This window comes from Actinia tenebrosa, unplaced genomic scaffold (assembly GCF_029948245.1).
Source record: "Actinia tenebrosa isolate PJP-AT-01 unplaced genomic scaffold, QUT_ActTen_1.0 PGA_scaffold0__85_contigs__length_37466705, whole genome shotgun sequence".
NCBI lineage: Eukaryota > Metazoa > Cnidaria > Anthozoa > Actiniaria > Actiniidae > Actinia > Actinia tenebrosa.
Window position 1 is genome coordinate 33,985,555 of NW_028292569.1, and position 22,529 is coordinate 34,008,083.

General features: G+C 34.8%; 1 protein-coding gene across 10 annotated transcripts in view; it reads right to left on the reverse strand.

Moving 5' to 3' along the window:
* Window positions 1-22,529, reverse strand: part of LOC116307366 (histamine H2 receptor) — a 159,794-nt gene that overhangs the window by 58,007 nt on the left and 79,258 nt on the right. For 9 of the 10 annotated variants that reach the window (XR_004198392.2, XR_016118830.1, XR_016118829.1 and 6 more), the window contains exons 4-6: window positions 16,545-16,659; window positions 7,316-7,409; window positions 4,364-4,607 (exon numbers count right to left, since the gene is read on the reverse strand). The gene's annotated coding sequence lies outside the window, so the exon portion shown is untranslated. Of the gene's footprint in view, window positions 1-4,363; window positions 4,608-7,315; window positions 7,410-9,088; window positions 9,252-16,544; window positions 16,660-22,529 lie in introns of those variants that run through there. The other variant, XM_089024793.1, reaches the window with a different exon arrangement.

Here is a 22,529-nt window from a genome sequence, read left to right on the forward strand (position 1 = left end):
CATTACTAATGATACCAAAAACCCTTTAAGTGTTCGGGGCGCTGATGTATTCACACTCCTGATGTGAAAATTCGCAGCATTTCAGTTGGTAGACACAAGAAAACGATCTGCGTTGTTTTTTACTTAGCTCATAGGGTCCTGAGTGTCAAACCCCACTTCTTTTAGAACCACAAATGCAAACACAATTCTTCGTGCTATTGTTCTAGATATGAGGTTGGGTTAGGTGGCATCGTAAAATTCAAAGGAACATGTTTTTGTTCTGTACATTTGTAAAAATGCGTGATTTTTTTTATTCAGTGTTGTATGAAGCAAACTTCCGGTGTTTTTTGATGGACACCGAACGTGAAAAAAAAAAACAACAACGTAAAGTGCCGATTGAAAACATAGCCATAATTTAAATTCGCACGGCATTATAACAACCTGAAAATCTCGATTGAATTAGGCAAACTAATGTTTTTAAAAACATGAGGCAAAACTAAATTATTTTGTTATACAAGAGGTTAATTGTTATATAAGGGCTTAAAAAGGCAACAAATATTTCTAAATACATGAGATAAAATTAAGTTATTTGTTATACAATAGGTAAATTTGTCAACCGGGAAGAAAGGTTAGCCTATCAAACAGGGTACCCCTAGCACTAATATAACCTGTGTGCGTTAAAAAAATTTACAATAGATAAGAGAAAACCCATCGAAACTAGGGTAGCCATATTACTAAGGTAATCCTAGATGGGTTACCCTCTTTCCTTGTAAAGATACCCTTATTAGTTGCTGGCTCTATTTGCCATTCAAAGGTTGAGGATAGAACTGCGTCGAGCTGGCATTGCAATGCATTTTGGGGGTATTTTAAGGGATATATTTCCAAGATGGCGTTAATGAAGTCCCCCGAACAGCCCCAAAATGCACTGCAATGCCAACTCGACCCAGTTTCCTCCTCAACCTCGGAATGGCTAATACTACCCGGCTATCGGTCTTACAACTTGATAATGCCTGACGAATTGTCAAGTGCTTTCATGATTTCCTTTTATTAATGGATTTGTAGTAACAAAAAATCTTTAGCTAATGACTCCATTAAGTAACACGAATTACTTAGATGTTTCTCAAACGCAGCCATAAATTTGTTAATGTCATTATTGACCATACATTATGGTGAATAAAAGTCGCGGCACCTTTTGATACCTAGCAAAAAAAAATTACCAAGGACGACCATAGATAAATAATCTGACAACCATGGCTTCCTTTTCACCAAAGAGAAAATGACTATTTAAACCAGATAATACTATACGAGATCATATCAGAGATAAAATAGAAGATATTTTGAGAGTTACCTTCTTTTACCTTCAAACGATTGATGCATTTGACACCATTATATTTTCTATACATTTATTGTTTTGACCCAAATGCCTCGACTTGAAACAACTATTTGAAGGTAATAGAGTATAATAACTCTATAATATCTGCTATTAGTTTAACCAAAGCATTAATTCGCAAAATATTTTAATAAAATCGTTGACATGTAAAAATTATGAAATTTATTATTGAAAATTATGAAGCTTCTTTGTTTCAAATTGAACAACAAAAATCAGTGCTAAAATAGTCTTACGTATATTCGACATGTAATCATGTAGTTATCAAGTACACTATCTTGATCATGAATGGAAATAACGAGTTAAATATACTGTTCGAGATCGAAATTTTATTTTTACCCGTTGGCATATTTACGGTGCGGATTGAAGAAATGTTAGTCATGCCAAGAAATAAATGAATCATGCGATTATCGTTCAGGGCCTTTTTATAAAAGGCGCCAGACATCTGCAATTATAAAAGAATATCGCTTTAAACCAACTCACTAATAAATTAAACGCTTTAAGATAACTCACTAATAAATTATTTACACCTTTTTTTGTCAAGCTTTTTAGTTTAAAATACGACGAGCAAATGGAAGAAATTTCTCGAATCGCGGGTTGTGCATTATGAGTATTCTTACGTAAATACGTGATGTGGTTACATTGTTTTAGTGCTAAAACAAGATGTGGCTTGTGGTGTTACTAATTGAGGAAAGACCCTTTAGCCGCTTTTGCCGCTCTATCATGCAGTGCAGTGGCATATCTTACTCTTTACATTATATTAATGCATGAAAAAAGTTTATAGAGGATGCTTAAGTCAACCAGGCAGTTCTAGTTCCCATGACGCAACTAAGGTGACCTCTTTTCGACTTTTCACTTCACGTTTGAGGGGGGAGGTGGGAAGGATTCAAACTTTTATTACTTACCCTTGGCTGCGTTTACTAGGTACCAGACGAATTTTTAACCCCTCAAAATGTTGACCTGTACATACCATTTACGCGAAACCGTCCCTTTAATTGTATCAAATACGTTCTGTTTACAGGAAACCGGTTCCAAATTTGCACAGGTACCGTTTAAACGAAGCCTTGGTCTCTCTCAAAAGGCCAGGAAATCCGTTGATCATGCTAAATTGCTCCGCTACTGTATAAAACTACCAAAATACAGTACTGGTGATTGTTGGATTTTCTCAATATTTTTGTTTACAAGATTGAATTCAGGTTTGTTCAAGAATGCATTTGGTATTTACATCTTAAACACTATGTGCCAAACCAACAGGGTCACACACCTTCGGTAAAACATGAACATGATCGTGCGGTGATCAGATAACAATTTGGTGGTTTTAAGCCGCAAGATGGCACTTCGATGTAAAATGCAAGATTTATACAAGCTTTATGGGAAATAGCTAATACGAGGAGGAAATCCCTAAAATAGCTGACTGAAATTACAAATGAATGAAATATCTCATGGTATTCAGTTTTCTCTGTCATGGATTCGGAGAAAATGATTAATGTCAATTCAGACTCGTTTTTATGCACCCCACTGTGAAGCCGCTGACTTTTAAGGAAGCCATATATGAACTTTCGAATCGAGCGAATATGCCAGCAACACCTGATGAAAAGGCTCAAGTATACTGATTACGAAAAATAAGGATCCTATTGTTAACAGTGTGTTATACACAATCTAAGGACAAACCTATACGAAAGGTTACTCTGCGGATATAACTTTTTTAGATTCAAATATATCTCAGATCATTTTTGATATCATATTTGATATATATATATATATATATAGAGGATATTACATGGGCGCGTGGAGATACGAAATTTATCTTCGAGTGTTGAAAAGATCTCTCACAAGTGAACGCAGCGAACGAGTGAGAGATTTTCAACACGAGAAGATAAATTGCGTATCTCCAAGCGCCCATGTAATATTCTGTTTATTATATAATTATCAATGAAGTATGTTTTGGCTTTTTCAGGCAATTCTTTCCGTGTATTTTTGAATAGCCATCGCAATGGTGTTATTTTCACACGTGAAAATAACATGTTATTTTCACGTGTGAAGATATCAATTTTTCGAAATAGAGAAAAATAGATATTTCATTGGTAATTATATAATAAATATATATATTCTCTGCAGAAGTGGAAATGATCTGAGAATGGAAGATAATTTGTCGTTTTTGGCACACAACGGCAAATCTACGTTGACCATAACATACTAAAAATCGATTAAAATATTTCACTTTTTAAGATACTCCACCTTTATACTATTAAATACCCTTGCCCTAGAGTTTTAGCCAAGTGACTTGTCTTTGTAAATAGATCGACATATTTTACAGTTAGTTATACTCTTTTGGCTCTTTTTTATTTTTCATTTTTTATCTTTTATTCATTAAACTTCCAACAGTTAAACTGTTGCGGAGAACTAGACAGGTGACATTTCACCTAAAGTATAGTCCGGTTCCAACTAAAATTTAAAAAAAAATCAAACAGGTAACTAATAAATGAATGGCTAAGCCCTACAGTTGGAGCAGCAGCATTTCGTCACCCAAGAATAGAATAGAATAGAATCGAACTTTATTTGTGCCCTCTGATTTGCAAATTTATTTTTAAATATTTTGAAGATTACGATAAAAATTTGAGGAACCACTTGCTACCTAAAAATAGCAAGAATACCAAGAACAGGTATTAGTGGTCTCAAAGGAAGACAAAAATTTGTCATAATAATGACTAACAAGTAAGCACAGAACACTGATCGCTACTTAACTGGAGAACGATTAAAGCATTTCTGACTTTTGAGATGTAGTTTAATTTACCTTAATCTTATTGTATTCAATGATCTTGCCTTAGGCTTTTCGTCAAAACCCTTGTCCCTGTATAAAGCAGCACTAATCCATTTGTGGAAAAAAAAATTTTTGAAGCTAGACAGACTGCTGGACTTATGTAAAGCAGTACTAATCCATTTGTGGGAAAAAAAATTTTTTTGAAGCTAGACAGACTGCTGGACTTATGTACTCACCCTTTGCTGGACGCTTCAAACGCCGAGTTTTTCAATGACAATCTTTACTTGGAAAGACTCCTAGGCAATGCGACCGTCAGTGCATGTTTTTTCTCTTGGTGAAACATTTCTGTAGGCTGTTTGGTTTGAAGGAGTTTGATCCAGTTTGATTCTGTTTGTTAGATCTGTTGTCACTTAGCTTGTTAGCCTTGTGATGTCAATCGACCAACACGTAAGAGCTTCAACACGTACTGCGGTTTGTTATCTGTAACATATATAAGAATTTTCTTAAATCTTTCGAGAAACTTCCGATGCATATTCAAAGCTAAAAGCAAAAGAAATAAAGTCACACTTATTCACGAGTTTACTGACTTCAAGCTGTTTATTTATTAGATCATGATTGTGAGCAGAGCCGTTGGAGCCAAGTAAATGTCAGTGCTCAAGAGTACACTTTGGAATTGATTCAGTTGATTTGATGACGAAAGCCTTTCAGTTGAATTGTCGCTAATTTCCTTTTGAGCGTCAAGGAGAAAGGAATATTTTTTAAGGGCTTTGTACAGGATAAACTTTTGTTTTACAATAGTTATTGGCATTAACACAGTCTATGAATTCGTAAACGTTAAGTTAGTTCATAATGATGGATGAACCGGTTTATCAAGAGTTGCCATTCCATTGTCCGTCCATCCGTCCGACCATCCATCCATCCATCCATCCATCCATCCATCCATCCATCCATCCATCCCTCCATCCATCCATCCATCCATCCAGCCAGCCATCCACCCTCCCTCCCTCCCTCCCTCCCTCCCTCCCTCCCTCCCTCCCTCCCTCCCTCCCTCCATCCATCCATCCATCCATAATATGTTTGTCCCTGCATTTATTCATCCATAATTAATTTAATCGAATTGATTCATTCATGCTCTGATTTCTGCTCGCCACATTTTTATTCGGTGTTACCAAAACACTTACGTCCTTGTTACCTAGTCATTCATTTATTAATTAACAAACAGAAATTTGGACTATATCCATTTATCAATCATTAATTCAAATCGTCAACCGGAAGTGCAAACAACTTTAGGGTTTCGTGCCTTCAAAGTCTGTCTTCCCTCTGGATGAGTTTAGTTTTATTAACAATGTTTTGAATGAAATCTCCCGAACAGAACCACAAAGAGAAATTGTTTACACTTCCGGTTGAAGTCGCCGTCGCAGATTTTAAGGTCGCTGATTTATTCATTCGTGCAAAATACCGTACTGATCACTATTCACACATTCCAATTGCTTTCGAACTATTCACACATTTATCTTCGGTTGTACATAGACTGGCAGGCTTTGTTTGCGTACTCCAACATGGTTATTTGATTTAAAAATTTAAAACATATCAATGCATCATTCACGAAAAACACTTTTAACAACAGAACAGAAGTAGTAGTACTAACTAAAACGACGTGTTTGTGTGTTTCAAAATGGCCTTGACTGAACACTTGATTCTTCGATAGTGTGTGTGTGTGTGTTTTCTTTTCACATTAAGCATCGTCCTTAGAGAATGGTTTTACATTTCCAATCTGTATATATGTGCATTTGTAATTTGTTTGTTCGTTGTTGTTTTTTGTTTTTTTTTGCTCCCTCTTGTCAAATAAATAAAATTTAACCGATTCGTTTTGGAGTTCTAGCTTAATCAAAATCATCAAAACCTACTTTTGTACATAATAATTTCCTTTTTTTCTTCAAGCTTGCAGCGGTTTTGACTCTCTCATTAAGAGGCTTTTCACTGATATTCAGTGTTTCTACTTTCTCACTTCCTGATTTGCGCTTTTTAAATTTCTCGTAATTGAACATTAATCTAGGGGCAATTCTATTATGTCTTTTGCAAGGAAAATATAGGGAAATGTAAACTGACGTGGCTTTCATTCGAAAATTCATCAAGTAAATAAATCTCGTGGCGTTTTACTTACAAGAGCACTTAGAAAGATAAAACAGCGATAAATAAACAATGGATGTTTTTAAGATATATCAGCAAAATTCATAAACTATGTAAATTTATTTCAATGTCGGTTTTGAGTTTATGTTGTATTTTCGCATTAATACACCGAATCTTTACTTTAGTATAATCGAACACAACTAGGACAAAAAATAGATAGAAAATATAGCCAACCAGGGGCATTTTTATCAGCACATAGTGTATACGGATTGAAAATAGCTATGGCTTACAAAAGATTTTGTGCTTCAAAACCTATTCAAAACAAAATAATAAAGTGTATTTTAGCTTACTATGCTAGATCGTTAATAACATTGGCAGAGTCGGTACTAGTGAGCCAAGACCGGTGAAAGGGAAACTTATTTTACTTGACGTTAGTATACTTTCATGAGCTATACTTTAGAGTCAGTGGTGGTCGAGGCGATACTGAGAGAAAAGGGAAAATTAACGTATAGTGGCTCATAAAAGTATTCTAAAGTCGAGTAAAATCAGTCTCACTTTCACCTGTCTTGGCTCACCGTACCGACTCTGCCAATTTTTTTCTTGATCTAGCATAGTAAGCCAACATAAAAGGGGAATAATCACAGGCCGGCGCATGTTAGTAACTTTGCAGCAGAAGCGTAATAGCGTAATGCGCTAGAATTGCAGAGTAAAATCATAATGGGTGATTTGACAGACTGTTTGTAAGGGTAGTAAACACATATACTGCGTTATGTTTTCTATAGTATATTGTGCTGCAATGTGTACATAAGAGTATAGTAATTTGTTATTTAAATGTCCTCGTAGCGGTAAATCAAACTAAAAGCAATGTATGTTTAGAACGTCACATTTCCAACAGCTGAACAGCTGCAGTTTACCGTGTCCTTCAACAAGGAAAATGTTGGCAATAAAATCGAGTCTTAAGACTTCAAGAAATTAGTTTAAAATATAGCTTCATTCAATGTCAGTTATGTATATACTTAACAAGCTGTCTTACGAATTATTTAACATATTGCACTTACTCGCTGAAGCAATCTAAAGACCGAGGCACTCTTGGTCCTCCTCCGATGAATATTAAGACAAGCAACCTGACCAGTCTTATGTCTCTGCTCACCTCTGTAAAGTAAAGAAGAACTTTAGCTGTCTATCATTTTTTTTAAGAAGTAGGACGAAGGTGAATGATCGGCATTAAAAGATGAGATAGTTGTGGAAAAAAGATCAATAATATTGTTGTACCTTATAGGTTTAAATTTGCGTGGCCCTTAATTTTCTGTAGGGAACTCAACCTCCATGGTCCCAACTCCCTACAAAAATTACACTTGTAATGTTTTTTTAACCAACAAAAACGTCTCTTGAGGATATGGTTTTGAAAAGGTTCACCAGACAATCTAGACGACTAAGCAGCTGGCCTCGCCAAAATAAGAAAACAAACGAACTTGAGTTTTACATAATTTGGATAGCGTATCAGAGATGAATCGAAGAGCAATAACAAAAAAGCTTGAGCGTCAACAATGGTTTTCTTTGAGACTTGGAGATTCACTGGTTACATGCGACATATTTTAGAGATTTCACAAATTGGCCATTTTGATATATTGCTCTTAAAAAAATCAAAACTCAATCCAACAAAAAAAGCAAAACAAGTATTCATGAATATATGATTACAGATTATCTCACTTAGCAAATCTAACACTGAGCTGAGCTGCTCTTATGCCTTGATCGTCTCGTAACGAGAAAAAAACCTTTCAACCAAAAATGACGAATAAATTGTGTTTGTTCCTAAAAAAATACGAACAATACGCAGAAGATATTATTTTACGCAAATTCTATTTAAATACACCACGGCTCCCTTTAGTCATTTCTCTCAATGTCAATATTGCGTAGCTATAAGTTCGTGTTAATTATAGGAAGAAAAGAAAGATAATTGACTAGCGCGAGTTTTTGTACCGCCTTGAACTTTCCTGGCGTCTTTATGAATATAAGCAAAGAAAAGGCTCGCCAGAGAAAAAGGGGGCTGTTTTTTCTTTTTCTTTTTTTCTTTTCAAGGCAACTGATAAAATAAACAAAAAATAGATTCCAATTTAAGCCGTGAAACTGAAAAAAGTCAATACCTCTTCCATGGGTTGTATAATACCATAGATACCGTACAGACTGAATTGAAGAATGATTAGCGGGAAAATTTAATCTCGGACGCCGATCTGCCAAAGATTGGTCGAATAGACTATCAGAAGAAAAAAATATGGTTCGTCTTATCAAGCTGATTATACATAATTGACCCAAGAATAAATTTCCACTGAACTTATGTAAGGCTATCTATAACTAGGTGATTTGTTTAGCCCTTTGCCTGTTTTGATTCCATTGAATATATCACAAATAACCCAAGTTATAAATTATTCTCGTTTCTGGAAGATTTAATTAAGATTTGAAAATTGATTTTCAGATAAAACTTCCCACATTAGGCAGAGTCTAGAATAGTTTTTCAAAATGTCAAAAACGGATTTCGACAGTTCGATTATCCTGTCAACTTGACGAAGAAGAAAAATCGACCGTATGAAGTGGAATTTAAAATTTAGAATTTAGAACTCTTAAACGCGGAAGAAGAAAAAAGAAAGAAAAAAAGAAACAAACAAACAAACAAACAAAGAGAGAGCGTGTGGATCAAGGACAAAACAAACCCATTTAGCGATATTATAGTTTCCCGAATTTTTATGATATTTCTTTTGGTGTAGACACTGGAGGTAGTTATTCATCGGGAGTTCAAATTCAGTAACAATTGAGTGTACAGTTATCTAAATTACCTTTAGTTTTGATGTGCTTAAGAATCTCAGAAAAGACAACAAAGTATGATCTGAATTCCTTACATGTATTTATCCAACTGCTTTGCTTTTACAAACACTGTCCAACACCTTCTTTCTCACGTGAGGTAACACTTTAGTGCTGTTGGGAATCAATTGAACATTGGATAGCACTCGTTTGATACAAACTTTATCTTCCACTACTAGAGCCCGCAGGGTTGGTCGAGTGGCTGGACGCATGCGCACCAAATTTAGAATCTAATCTCGTTTTTTGTCCAGCCGCAACTGAGAGCTGGAGGTGTTTATTAACACTTGAGAGCAAAACACTTGAATTTGAACGTGTACGTTTTTGTCGAACACGTTTAAAGCATTTGCATGTCAATAACGTCAATGAATGATTTTGATTAGCAAGTCGAAGGTAAATTAGCGCACGGATTAGTGGCGTCTAAGCCAAACGAGATTTGGGGATGTCGTTTTTCTTCTTTTCAATATCAAGTGTCGAAACCAAAGAATACAGACTACCGAAAAGAGAAAAAAAGATGGCACAAATGGGTCATTTATGATTATTAGCGTTGCCTGTTTATTAAATATGCTTAAGAACGGACTACAATATACTGAAAAGGGCTAAAACAATTTGTGTTTCATAGTTAAGAATAATTGAATCTTCCTGGCGGGTTTTTTTCTAAGCACCTGCGGTTCCTTCCATTTCTTATCGGATATCTTTTTTCCACAACTGTGTGCAGTTAATCGAATTTCATAATAACCTTACTTATGCTAGCTCGATCGATCACGTTTCTAAATACCAAGGTATATTATATAACATTTTCATATTTTTCTGTTAATTTGATTTGCCATATTTGTTTGGTGGGGGGGGGGGGGGGGGGGGGGGGATGTCAACTATTTTTGGCCATCATGAGCTGCAGATTCTGGTATTCTAGAAGTAGGCGATTCACAGTAGGTTGGTCATGCGTTTCGGGTCTTGGGGTTGCGGCCGTATTGTTTGGTTCTTCCTTTTTTTCCCTTTAGTTTTTCTCTCTAATTACAATTTCTAGTTAAGCTGAGTCATACACTTTTAAAAGCTTTTCTCTTCCCATGTATGAAAATGCCTGCAAAAGGTCGCATTTGGGCCGGGCGTGAAATGTTTGCGTGGAGACCTGACTCGTTGGAAATGAAAACGTGACTTCTATTCCGAACAACTTGATCAGATAAACAGTAGTTGGTTCGAAGGGCCAACCAATGGGTATCTTTCTATGATTTTGAATACCTTACCACCACTACGAAAAGAGCGTTTGTCTAAAACTTTTGCAAACTAATTGGTTTAATTTCTACCAGATGGATAATCTGACTACAAGGCGCTGTTTATAAATGAAGTTTGATTACTCCAAGAAATTATTTCTAAGCTACAAGGGGTAAAAAAAAACCCTCAGACTATAAATTACAGACCTAACATCCTTCTCGAACATGTTATTACGCTACTGTGAAGTGAATCCATGCAACGCCAAAAGCCAACCTGTCAATGTTAATCTTAACTGTGTGACTGAAAACGTATTCATGATCATGGGGCAAGAAGGTGTTTATCCTTTCAGTTAAACTCAGTGAACGGTTTTCGACTGTGGCATCTTACATCCTTGAAAAGAGTTTTGTTTGGTTGTTTAATAATATTTTTAGATCACGTCTCAATCCCTTAGTACCACTATTTCTTTTATTATCAGCCTATACGTTGAAGATGAATAAGAATATAAAACACTAATAAAGCCATGGGAAGCAAGAAGTAAGAATAATGTCCGACTGGACAAAGTCCTTTTCTGGTTGAATTTTCATACCATATTTTCTGAATCTACGCAGATAAATTAATCAAACAAAAAACCAAAATAAAATAAAATAAAATAAAGACAAAAAAAAAAAAACAAAAAACAAAAAACAAAAAAACAAAAAAAACAAAAAAAAAAAAAAACGAAAAACAAAACGAAACAAAAAAAAAAACAAAACAGAACAAAACAAAACAAAACAAAACAAAAAACAAAACAAAACAAAAGAAAAAAAAGCAAACAAAAAAAACAAAAAACAAAAGAAAAACAAGAAAGCATTCAGTTAATGTTAAACAAGCTTCACGATGGATTACTTTCAGTCGGTAACGGATTATTAAATATAAAACAGAAATCTAACGGATCCTTAAAAGGCGGGCTAAAAGAGCCACTGAAGACGCTGGTGAAGACCATCTTCAGTGCCTGCCGTTTAAGAGCAAGTTGTTATTTACGACAGGGCCCACAATAATTATAATATCGAAGAAAAAACGTTTTGAACAAATTCCAGTCTAATCATCAGGCTGACAACGCATTAAAGCTAACGGAACGAATATATTAATCTATAGAAATTCTTATTATACTGATATTATTTATCAATGGCAAGTAATATTCTACTTCGTAAAAAACGTGCCTGAAAACCAACCCTCTCTAAGATATTAAGGTGCTTTTGCGCACTGCTTGTTGGATAGTTATTGAACATGTGATTTATGCATCAAAGATGTTAGACAAACGTGTTTAACCGCCATCAAAGCTGTTTTTCTTAAACAGCCGATATGATAAATACACATTAGCACATAAACAATAAGACCATTTGTGCACCTATGGTAAATTAAATATTCACTTCCTAAAACCTGTTAATCGTTTGATTTAAGTTACAATGGGGGATAAAGATTGTTAACACCGAGATGATTGTTCAAAAAAGATTACTTTAGTGGCCAAATTTATACCTAGAATGTATTTCCCGTTTCTGCATTAGACCGTTCATCTTTACGCTTTAGGCAATAGAACCACCTTTTAAGAGTGCTGTTCCATTCGTACATGTACAATTTTATATGCGGCTTTCTGATCTAATTCCTAACAGTAATGATAAAAGGGCAAATTTTACACCGTGAAAAGATGAAAAAACTTACTGACGTTTCGGACGCTTGCTCTTTTACTCCGACGAAGGACTAGCGTCAGAAACGTCAGTACGTTTTTTCCTCTTTTCACGGTATAAAATTTACCCTTTTGTTATTACCGTTTCATTAGAAACACCGACGCAGCTTACACTAGTTTTAAGCTAGTTATCTCTTCTCGATCTTCCTAACATGTTAGTCATATTATGCATTTCTTTCAAATACCTAGCCTACAGAACGTCCAAAGGACTGACTGCTTTTGAATATCTTACTATATATATATATATAATATATATGTAATAATATATAATATATTATATACTTGATTGCAGAAAGGTTGTAGTATACATTTATACATAAACTTAATGAGATGCAAGAATAAGGATATTATTATATTAAATACAGCAGGAATTTGATGATATGAAACATTTATTTGGAGTATAACAAAGTTTAAATCCTTCCGAAGACTTGACATGAAAGCTGATTGGATCCAAGAGTCAGCTAAGTGAATACTTAATGAGTTCGATAGACAATGAACACGTATTATAATGGCGTCATAGTGGTGTAAAACCAATCAATAATAAGGAGTGCTAATAGGTTAGCGTGGTCCGACAGACACAATGGGTGCACTTGATGTGTTAGTTCATAGTAAAGATGTTGGTTTCTTGCATGCAATCTATGTACAAGGACAAGCAGCACCTTTTAAACTTATAACCTATTCCTAGACCTTACAAACCGGCAAGCCATGCACCGTTACCTTGTGTATGATTTCTTTGTTTATTAGTAAAGCTCGAGGAGATACATAAATATGATGAAATGAATATGAGGAAAGAAGCTTAACCCTGAAATTTGATATTGAAATAGAAAAAAGGAACATTAAAAACGTAAGCAGGTTCTATAAATAACCGGTGATTTGAAGTAAGAATAGAGAGTTTTAGATTGACTCAAACGGCAAACGTGACCACGTTTTCATAGTTTTCCTTTATTTTACTTTACCTTTTACAAACCTTCTCACCAAGCGCAAATACTCTTTTGTTTTTCTACTACTTGGACTTTTTTGCGATTCTTTTTCAGTAATTTAAAAGAATTTTTTACTGGTCAACTGACGTTTCACGTTTGCCGTGAACGTAAGTCTAAAACTCTCTAATAATTTGGTGTTAGCGGCAACATTTTAAAGAAAGCTTGAGTTGTTTCAATACCAACAAGTTATTACGGTTAAACAAATATATTCAGTTTGTATTTATATTTACACCATAAACAAAACAAATCGTAACGATGCACCATCATTACCAATAGAATAAAAACGCATAATTATATAGCTAGGATGGTAAATTTTTTCTTAAAATATATGTGTCGCAAATACCTTAATGGACGTCGGATGATCAGATCAACCAAACTTAGTTTTTGCTCGACATTTGACTCACGATTGGGACACAGTTGAGTGATAAAAGGAAACAGTCAAATGTTTTTCTAATGAAAAAATATAAAATGACCTGTTACCTGATCCAATAGACTTTAAAAAGTTGAGATCCGCCGGTTGAGCGAAAATGGCTAAGCGCAAGTTGATTTTAATCAAATAGGTTACCAGTTGTTCCAATCAGTTAACTAGAAGTGAGCCAGTGAAATCGTCTCTATTTGACTCGCAAGTTCAATTTGTATTAAAGCTTTCTTTTTTGTGGGTTCTAATCATAATAAATCATGTTTTTGCAATCGATTTGACACAAGAACCTTGGCTCTAAATCGGTCGGCACCCTTTGAACGATTCTCAACAAGTCGGCTTCGACAGATTCTTTAAACCTGTCACTAAATAATTAACGATTACATTCTATTCCATACAAGATTTCCTTGAGGGTAATTGCATTTAAAGGAAATAACAACTTCACTTGATCAATGCAATGTATTGATCATACTGCCCTATTAAGTGAATCTTAACAATATGCTAATCATTTTCCAGTTTACGGCTGGATGATTGATATTGACGGGTAGGAAAACTTATGACCTGATATATCTCTGTGTTAGAGCACTCAATAAGTTAATGATGGGTTTTAGAAATTATAGAAGGTTTACAGATTACAATCTTTGCCGTAAAGAAACGTATATCATCGAAACACTAGTGCGCATGCACGGTACGATTTGGGAATGGCTTTCCGGTGCGGTTGTCTAGTATTATTTGTTATCATATACAACAACTAGTTATACTCTTGGTTTGACTTGTCGAACTTGACTTGAAAAAAGTGATTAACTGGATTGACTTCAATATAAAAATAAAATAAAAAAATCGAATGAAACGAATATAGATGGAAGTAAACACTGACCAAACAAAACCAAAATGGCACAGTTAAGATGAACGAAAACCACGTTTATCGAACCAGGAAAAAGACACGACGTCTGATTTACATATTATACTGTAACCAACTATAACCATGCTATAACCATGCTATAACCATGCTATAACCATGCTATAATCATGCTATAATCATCTATATCTATAACCACACAGAAATTAACGTTCCTTTGTTAAATTTATTCTTTTTGTTGCTCTTCCTCTTTCCCTTTTTTTCTCTTTTCTCTCCTTTTTTTATATTTTTATGTTCAAAGTTTCTCGTTTTCATTTTCTTTTCCTCCATACTTTTCAATCAATATCTAAAAATTCCCCTTTTATTCATTATTTACTGTCATCGTCCTCTTTACGTCGTCCTCTCCCTGTTATCATTATGCATATATTAGCCAGTATATTAAGTTTGATTTTTGCCAGTATTCCTTCAGTAATCTAACTTCATTCACATTTTCACATCACAACATTTGATTTTCCTCCATTTACTAATCTATTGACATGGTAGAATACACCCTACAATATTGATGGTTCTATACTGTTTACTCAATATTTAGTCAGTTCCTGCTCATATTCGACAGCATTAATGAAATGTGAAGTACCTTTTCCATAATGGAGCTCTTTAATACTAAATATATTGAAAACTTTTTAAAAGCATTATATTTCCTCGAAAGAGGAAGTCCTAGTCTCAAATGACCCAAACACATTGTAAACAGAACAAATATTGAAAAAATAATAACTTTACGCAGGGAGTGAAAACGAAGTAACTATATTGCTGCTACTCTCGATCAATAATATTTATTTTAAGTCCAGTTTAATTTAACGTGGTTATTTCTTTAATGACATGACTGTGTTATTGTGGCAGTGCAATAAACTCTATAACGTACTGATTGTGTTTTTTGTTGAACCTCAATTTTTGACTGATCAATTGCCATTATAGGCGCCTTCGCAGCTGCCATCAGCATCCCGGGGACACCAGGAAAAAGCGTTTGCGCATGCGTGCACTTCCACTTTTTCTAAGAATTTTAAAGAGTATAAGTGAGAAAATAAATGCTTATTTTCTCCAAGTATACAAAAAAGTTCGAGAGTATACTTTTGTCAGACCAAGATACTGTATTAACGAACACAATATGAAAGAATTAGTGTTAATTTTCAAGCATGGACACCAAGTTTTGGCATTTCGTGAAGTCCAATTTTTCAGGCATGTTTGAAAGTCAAACTTACTTATGTTTTGACTAATTTGCATACGGATTCAGAGCATGCGCAGACGTTTTTCACTCGTGTCCCTCCCGGGAGGATCTGGGACCGAAACTAATGACAGCTTCGAAGGAGACGTCTACAAAAAAAAGAAAACGTGGATAAAAATAGTTGAATAAACGGTATAATTATAAAGGTATTCTTCTATTATAATCTCTATCTACAAAAAACAAAAAACAAAAAACAAAAAAAATTAAGACTAAAAATGTTTTCATCGAAAAGTGTTTGCATGGATTCAATATTTTCAGACATTTTAGATTACCGTTCAGAATAACGTGTTAATGGTAAACTATCTTAAGAACAGGGGAAAAACTAGAAAGGTTAGTAACACTAGTATAGTATATATACAATATCATTTATTATTTCCACATGTATTTTAGTATCTAAATAGGAGTGCGCGATTGTCTTACGACACAATTAGGCGGCCTATGAATTCAGGGGGGGTGGGGTGGGGTGGGGTGGGGATGGGGGTTGTCGTTTGTTTCTCAGTAATGAAAACTTGTGTTAGTCTATAATTTCTTTTTTCACCAGGTCTGTAAATTTAATGCAGTTCTCGGTTTTAAATAAAGAAATAGAATGAACAACGAATAAGAAATATAACATAATATGATAATAATAAATAAATAATAATAATAAATAAATAAATAGTAAATATATATAATGCATGCTATGACTCCAATGAGCTTGCAGTGTGTTTGTGGGTTTGTTTGCATGGAAAGAATAGCGAACGAAATATTTTAAAAAAATATTCGCCGAAACCATGAATTCAAATTGATAAAAAATATGTGTCTTCGTTGTCTTCGTTTGAATTTCAAATCTAACTATTTGCACCTTTTTTTAGGAAAAGTCAAGAAGATAATTCACGGAAAATGAATGGAGCCGACCAAAAATTATTATTAATAAGTATTATTATTAATAATATTGACTCCTATATTAGTAATGCACATTACCTTCTGATCGAGCTTCAGCTTTCTTTTACACTTTGATAGCGGCTTGGAAAAACCTAGGGGACGTAGTCGTTTTCCAAAGACAGTTATTGAGGTTTATTTCCACCTTGAATGTCCTCTGCAAATAAAGAAAATTGAAAGCTATTATTATACTGGATCACTTTTTACCGCCTTTGAACTCAACGTATACTTTAACAATGAATATATTAACGATCCAGCCTCTGAGGGTTTAAAAAATGGGCCCGGAGGGTCTTCAATGATGGACTGTTTTTAACGAATCTGCAGCCTTGTTTATCCCACTGTAATAAATAATATTTTTTGTATACTCAACGTATACTTTAACAATGAATATATTAACGATCCGGCCTCTGAGGGTTTAAAACATGGGCCCGAAGGGTCTTCAATGATGGACTGTTTTTTAACGAATCTGCAGCCTCGTTTATCTCACCCTAATAAATAATATTTTTTGTATATACCAGAGTAACTCTTCCTAAAAGCACTTGAATGTGAGGCTACGTGGTAAAATCTATTGTTCCAGTCAAAAGGCTGCCGCGTGAGAAAGGTCCAGTGCCATTAAACGTTTTTTCCGCATCGGCATTGCCGACTTTCTAAACAGGCATTATGTTACTGTTTACTGTACATTTATCAAAACTAATATTGGAAACTCTGATACTTCAACGAAATCGTTAGAAATTGAAGCTAAAATGCATCATTATAACGCTAAAGAATACTTCATGGCTCCTGTTAATCGTAGCAGAGGTTTTTAAAACATCTCATTAAAATAAACCTGAAAACGATAAACCTTAAAGATACTAGAAATAAGTTATGTCATGTCAAAAATAAACATGGCAGCCCTGTCATTAACAAATGTATTGTGCGCAGCGTATGTATTATATTTTGACAAGCAAAATTAAAGCAAACTTGGGATGTGGTATATTTTCGAAAACGTTATAACTAAGCTACTGTTAGTTGGTTTGCAAAATCATAAACAAAATTTAAAATCTGATCAACTGTGATCAAAAATGGCGGGGGGGGGGGGGGGGGGGGGAGGGGGAGCAATGATAGCGTTGTACTTCTTGTAGGTACCAAAAATAGACACTCTCAATTTTGTTCTGTTTCAATTGAGTGATTATTTAATTCAAATGCGAAGGCTTTTCTGTAAAACCTCTCAAGAACTCTAAAGGAATGTAGTGGATTAGATTGAAAGCGTTCAAACCCACTCATTTTTTTGGAATTTCTGATTGAATTACGGCAGCACAGACGCCACAGGATTGTTTCTCGCCTTAAGACGCAGAGACTGATATAATCATGCAGGATATAATAAAAGTATTTGGAGTAGTTTTCGGATTACGTCTCTAGAGTCTACTCAACGTAGGTGTGCTCCGGGAATATGATTTCCAATCCTCTACATTTTACCATGAATTGCTGAGTTACAGCATATACGCTATAATAAGCACCTGTGTTCTCGAACTCTCTGCTAGCTTCGGGAACATAATATTCAGTCTTCTTCGGCTCAATTTTTAATTGCTAAGTTACAGCTACACAGACGTTATAAGATAGATTTGCCTAAAGATAGATCGAGAGTAAGATATCATGAAAGTGTTTTAGTGGCGTGCTTTTCCTAGCCAGTCTCTGGGTATCTTCTCACTTCGACATTCGGTTGTTTTCGAGAACATGATATTCAGTCCTCAGAAGGTTTATCGACTGAAAGCTAATCTTTCCTATCTTCTTGAAGAATTTTCGTCCAACATAGGTATATTGTTTAATCCTATTATTTGAAGGTCTAACTTGTGTTACTAGATTAAAATCAAAGAAATTTCGATCAATGCTTACAAGATTTATTGAGAAGATGCCATGGTACGTTAAGATATGCGTGATCCCCTCGTGATGCACGTAGACTATTAGGCTACCACCTCAATAGGAGCTCTTGACATGGAATATAGCATTTCCTTGCATAAAATTCGTAAATCATGATATACTAAACTTTTCACTCGCTCAAACTAAAATTAAGAAAGGAAGAAAGGAAGAAAGGAAGAAAGGAAGAAAAAGAAAGAGAAAAGAAGAAGAAAAAGGAAGAAAGAAAAAGGAAGAAAGAAAAGAAAAGAAGAACGAAAAGAAAGACGAATCTACATTCACGTACATAATACAAACATCATACCGAATCAACTACATACCACGCCCGCAACCTCCCTCCCTCCCTCCATCAACACCACATCACCCCTCCACCACCCCTCCTCCCTTCCTCCACCCCCCTCCCTCCTCCCTCCCTCCCTTCCTTCCTTCCTCTCCTCCCCCTCCTCCCTCCCCCCTCCCCCCCCCTCCTCCCTCCTCCCTCCTCCCTCCTCCTATCCTACAGGAACACTAAAGAAGAAAAAAAAAAAGAGAAAGAAAGAAAGAAAGAATTGCAAAGCTCTATACATTCAGAAAGGGGCCTTGATGGCTTTGATGCATAGGCGCACCCAAATAATAATAACGAATAAAGAATGCCATTTTTAATGAATCGTTTTATCTAGTAGTTTGATCAGTTTAATATAATTTTTTTAAATGTGCTTATCATACAGAAATGTCGTTAACCGTAGATGTTTATAAAATTTACCGTATTTCAAGTGCTGGAAATGACCCATCAGTGAAGATAAAAGCTGTTGAAACACCATTAAGACGCTTTGATGGGAAATGTAGCTCATTCATATTCTCATTGAAACGGCACACAAACACACACGCAAAAATGCTTCAAAGAAGATGTCAATATTGAAATGTTAAAAAATAAATAAAAGTTTAACGATATTCTCTTTTCAGTTTGAATGGAATAAGAAGCTTTAAGTGCAATACCACAACAGTTAAGATAACAAAATAAATAAGTAATGAATGGGGTTCAATGGCGGCATATTTACAAAGTGGCTCCTCTTCCACTGTATTTCAATAAGCCTGAAGCGAGATGACGTTTTACCCCCGACTCTATAACATAATAGTTTTTAAAATTCTTTCATATTAAAATTTTTCGATTCCTTAGAGAATATAGGAACAATAGTCATAATTAAAGAACAAAAGCAGCGTGAAAAGGATTATGGTCTAGAGACGGGGGTAAAACGTCATCTCGCTTCAGGCTTATTGGATTTTCGGAGTTAAAATTTTTGCGGAACGAGTTGGCCTTCTAGAAAGGAAAACGAAAACGGGACCAGTCAAAAAAAAAAAAGATCCTAATACCTTAGAAGACAATGACACAAAGTTACTGTTCAGTCTACTCACAAATCAAAACACCAGCAAGCGATTCCTCTTCTTTAAGAAGCTGATGTTTTTAAAGCCAAATTCAGTCGTCCAGGGTTGTCAAAATCAAGTTCTCCTTATAATAAACGCTTTAAAAACTAAGCTGACTTTCTAACTCACTAAACACCGGCAGTGAACAGTTGAACCGATTAACACAAGGCAGAATATGAGAATATTTGGTGTAACTTCATTAATAACCAATGAAACCGTTATGATGATTTGTCTTCAAGATATCTTATTATGTGTTATTTAAACAGCCAAAAGGCTGCGCACGCGCATTTGCAATTCAGATGACATTAAGAACCACTGGTCCTTATATGATCCACTGCCTACACTTCAAAAGTGCTTTTACTGAAAATGTGACTGATATCGATCCTTATAGTAGCAAAGAGATTGCTTGTGTTGTACAAACTGCAAATTGATATCTCTGTAGGAAAGATAGATTGATGGATAACTCTATGGACTAAATTTATATGACAACCTCAGCCACAGAGCTAGGAAGATTGTTATCAGATATAAAAAATTAGCTTATCTCTAAAGCTGAAAAAGACTGTTCAGGTGCATTCTTCAAGAACACGTTTTCAGGTTGTAAAAGTAAACCGTTTCAGACACTTAGCAACGTGCCACTGGTTAAATAGAAAACAAATTGTTGGTGGAATCCAAAAAAAAATAAATGATAATGACTCTTTGAATGACTTATTTAATAGCGCCATTATAATAACCTACATCCAGTGGCACATCGTGCTTAATATATAACATTTACGAACATTAGAGTTAAATTGCATTTAGTTATATTCTCGATAGAGTACAAACACTAAAAGTGTGCAACACTTTGCACTATTTAGTAGTAAATAGTGCTAATTAAACAATAGAAAACAATAGGATTAGCATAATTTAGCTCTATTCAGTGGTATTTATGTTACACACTTATAGTGTTTGTACTTTATTTACAACGTTTTTAAGATTAATATCAAGCTTGATATCATCGATAAATATTTTCTCTTTACAAGAACACCTCAATAATGAATATGAATATTTCACATATTCGCTATGGGTGTGCACGGCTCTCATATAACTACTTATATTTGTTGGGTGCTGGTTGTATGGGAGTCGTGTGCATTCATGGTGGACGTGTGTGGTATTTATATTCTACATATCGATTTCACACCTTTACATATTCACTATGAATAAATTATTTATTTACATAATATTTATATACCTTAGATATCTACCTTATATTGATAGTAGCATAATATTAGTATTCATATATTTTTATATTCGATTTTATATCACCTCGAATGTATTTATAGCGAGTCTTTTGCTAATTGTACATCGTACATAATATGTAAAGGTTTCCGTTTCTCAGTGTGGAAATGCCCTATCACGTGTTGGTGCAATCTCGACCAATCAGGAAACGAGAAAATTTATATTTGTGATAAAATTCATTATCGACTTCGTCGTATTCGCTCTGCACTTTTTTTTTTCTTGTTGTTCTAGCCACAGAATTTCATTTTTGCAAGGACTAATACTTTAGTTCATGCATATATATGCCTTCTTACTGATAGCTATTTTGAAAATAGACGGACAGCAGAAGGAAATACGTCGTACTGAGGACATACCACATGACTAATTGGGTGGGAAAGATATTTAAAATGCTTTTTTCTAATATTGAAAAAATTATATTTCATGCTACCCACGCAATAGAAAACTGTATTATGCAATTTTTTTTAATTTTTTTATTCATTTTTAGTATTTAATTGCGCAGAAGATATACAGTTTTAGAAACATTTCAAACCTTGACTATATTACATAATTGATGGTATGTTTCTTGTCGTTGTTGCTTTGCTCAATTTTAAGGCAAATGTAAACTCAAGAATTGGGTCTGATGTATTGCACTGTTATTGTCGTTCTAATCAAAAGGCATTCAAACAGTAATGAAATTAGGTATAAAATATTTGCTTAAAGGTACAAAAAAACTCAGGCATGATATACTACTTCGCCTGTTGTCTATCGGTGGCCAACTGTCTCAGTTTTGGTGAAGCAAAAGCTAATTTTCTAACTAGTAACTAGCATAAACAATGTGGCTTTTTTATCCTCCTGTATAGCCCAGTATAAATTAAGTTCAACTTTTAGAATGAGTTTGCTTGCATCCTTAAAAAAATTAATGCCCTGCTTATTTATCTACGTTTGCAAATACGGTCATTTAAAGCAAAATCGTCTTTGAAGTTACGCCGTTGTATCTAGTGCTTCCTAAATACTCTAATCCTCCCTTGTTAATTTGTTTGAATTGAAAATGTTTCCCTCTTTAGATCGACCACTTTTTGCATCAACCAACCTAAGCCAAACTTTGTTTCAATCTGATAGCATTAACTGGTCACTGCACAATCTCTAACTTCATGGACTTCGTGGACCGCAAGCATGCTTAATCACTACCACTAGCTATATGGTAAATCCATTGAACGTCATGCTTCATTGCCGATTTTAAAACGTCTTTTAACGCACACTTTCAGTAATCGTACATTCGACCGCTATCCAGCTGTACGGTGAGCGCTGTGCGCAAAGCATGAGTGGACAAAATAAGCTTGGAGCTTGAAAGAATGAATTTAGACAAACATGGGGGCGGTTAAGTCAAATTGTTTTCATTCTTCCTTTCCGCATTTCTGCTTCTTGTAGGCACGAAATTACGGACTTGAATTTCGAAATTTAGGAGTTGATTTTTCCAGA